This window comes from Lactuca virosa, chromosome 9 (assembly GCF_052849685.1).
Source record: "Lactuca virosa cultivar CGN04683 chromosome 9, Lactuca_virosa_CGN04683_v6, whole genome shotgun sequence".
Taxonomy (NCBI): domain Eukaryota; kingdom Viridiplantae; phylum Streptophyta; class Magnoliopsida; order Asterales; family Asteraceae; genus Lactuca; species Lactuca virosa.
Genome location: NC_136434.1, coordinates 65,705,883 through 65,708,658, shown reverse-complemented (window position 1 = coordinate 65,708,658; position 2,776 = coordinate 65,705,883). Strand labels below are relative to the sequence as shown.

Sequence of the window (2,776 nt, the reverse complement as noted above, 5' to 3'; positions counted from 1 at the left end):
TCAATTGTATTAGTAGTTAAATGTCGTTTTTTTTACTTGAATTTTTTTCATCTTCTTTTGAAAAAAAAAAGCAAATTAACGTGACAAAACTCAAACTTTTATTAGAATTAATCTTTATAATAAAATAACTAGCTGTGAACAGTATGCAGGGGCATTTTCGACAAAAAAATGTTAAAATCACGATTTTTTCACTAAAACAACAAAGTCCAAATAGTTGGTTTTTCGGAGAGTTTAATAACAATGTAAAAGCTGTACAAATTTTTTCAAATGAACAATAAAACACAAGTTGAAAGGATGTAGCTTCAAAACTGGGGCAAGTATATTATCAGGATAAGTATCGTTCAGCCCACCTCTCTTTCATTCGCAAAGGGGAGATCGGTAGGTGATCTGGATAAATGACAAAAATAAGGAAAAAGATAAAAAAAAATTACAGAAAGATGCATCTTCAAAGTAGTCACAAGTGATTCCATAGGGTTTCACCTGTTTGGTTGGAAAAATGTGACTACTTTCAAGATGCATCTTTTATATCAAGTAAACAGTTATGTTATATGTAACATGACAAGAAAAAATGTGGCAAGTTTAATCTTTTTCAGGTGTGAAAAATTTGGACGGGTAATGGAAAGGATAAACTTACTTGGGATTTGCTAACTTTTGAAGGCAAACTTTTAGGTCAACTATATTCTTCTGCAAGGCTGGATAAAAATCAAATGGAAAATAAGTTTAACACATGTACATATACATTCTTCTAATCATTGAAGCCATATATCAATTTATAAGCCTATAATTTGAGTACATAGCTACATGATCATCATAATTGCCTTCAACACGTAGTTAATTTCAATGAAAAATTGAAGAAAACGGATGAATACCTGTAATAAAAAGAAAAAGAAAAAGAGATTGATTCAAGTAAAAAGAATGAGAAATCAATCACTAAATGCAGCTAAAATGAACATAAAAACTGTATTTTAAATAAAAAAAATTCCATTATCATAATTTATCATTCTAAAGTGTAACTTTTAGTTTTTCAATATAAATATATGAATCAAGCTATAGAAATTTTACTAATATTGTAATGCTATCTTTTCCTCCTTGTTTTCTTTGATTTTTATGGTGGTCAAGTCAGTATTTTCTTTCTGGTTTATGTGTTTTAGAGTAACTGCTCCTTCAACACCACCACATGGTTTTACAAATGCAAATCTCTTTGAATGGATAAAAACTAAGATCAGTTAGGTATATTAATACATGCAAAATAGAATAAAAAAACAAATAACTGTTAAAAGAAAAGAATAAAGATTAATGGGTGAGCAAAAAGTCATAACTAACCTTCAAATATTTCTCAGCCATTGGCCTTGAACAACCTAATTTTAGCGAATGGTGCAGGGGTTGATGTTGAACCCAGAACCCAGAGTATAAACAACATGTGTAAGCTATAAAAAAAATAAATTGAACGATATAACAATTTGACAATTTTACTAATGTTTGGCTGTTACCTCAAAGTTGTTCAGTTGTAAGAAATCATCATTAACCTCACCGGATATTGCCACTAGTACCTCCATCAGCCACCCCCGTCGGCAACTGCGGTTAAAATAATTTTTTTGAAGTTTAAAAACACTATGCAGGGGCAGTTTGGTCCAAAAATCTTCAAATCAAATTTTTTAACTATAGAAATGGTATGCAGAGGTAGTTTGAATATTGTTAAAACCCAAAGCTTGGTTGTTGGTTCCAAACTAATAATATTGTTAAACCGACATCTATTTGTACCATTCCGCTTAACAATATTTAATCACCATTTTAACAATATATATGAAATTTGACAAATTATATCAAAAATATATCAAAGTGTCTGTTTATGATTGGAAAATGTTAAAATAAAACAAACTCAAAAGTAATAATTCAAAGGAGTTATAGGAATAAATAACTATAATAGAACAGAAATGGTATAAACAAATTGTGACCATGCAAAAAGGTCGTGTAAATCTGATGGCAGAAAAGGTAATATACCATAGTGTAAATCGGATTCTACACCATAGGAAAAAAAATGTCATAGATATACAAGGTGTTATCAATCTTACTTTTGAAAAAATTTGAAAAGCTAATATAGAAATTCATAGACGATCTGTTTAAAATCTCGCCAAAATTGGTTGTAATAGTGTTTAATCTTATAAACATGGGTATAAATAAAAAAAATGAATCTTAAAAATCCTGTAAAAGCCTCACCTGCAGCAAGGAACACCACCTGAACAGTGGAAACCATTCGGTTGATAAAAGGAAGTAAATGATCTATGTTTACACTTACTTTGATCCTTTCGTGAGTTTCTTTAACAGTCGTCCCATCTAGTTTCTTCCTCTAGTTATGTCGCATCTTTTTCTGAAATACCTTCCATTCAAATAGAAACAGTGAATCATCTAAAAAGAGGGATACACATTAGGCCATTACATAAAAGATATGTTGAAACCATTCATCTACAAATCTACATGATAACCATTTTGTAGATATAACAGTAGAACATATGCACCATGGAATCCTTCATCAAATGTTTTGGATTCACCAAGTTGGGCAACTTCAAACTTGAGATAATCTGGCTTCTTCATTGTTTTGAAATGTTTTCCTGCAAATTAAATGAAAGCACATGAGAGTCAACAATATTTTTCCAACGTCATCTGCCCCCAACCTTAAATATATATTGACAAAATATCGTGTTAGAAACAGATTGTTATATCAGGACAAAAAATTATTTGTAGAGAAACATTCCAACCTTAAAAAGCCCTAAAATTG

The 2,776-nt window shown here is 30.2% G+C and overlaps 1 long non-coding RNA gene across 1 annotated transcript; it reads right to left on the bottom strand.

Moving 5' to 3' along the window:
- Positions 1-1,300: 1,300 nt before the first annotated feature.
- Positions 1,301-2,386, bottom strand: LOC145136813 (uncharacterized). Its single transcript, XR_013720723.1, has 3 exons — positions 2,297-2,386; positions 1,474-1,575; positions 1,301-1,358 (listed from the first exon to the last, which is right to left on the bottom strand). It is a non-coding gene; the product is annotated as an uncharacterized LOC145136813 (long non-coding RNA).
- Between the last annotated feature and the right edge of the window lie 390 nt (positions 2,387-2,776).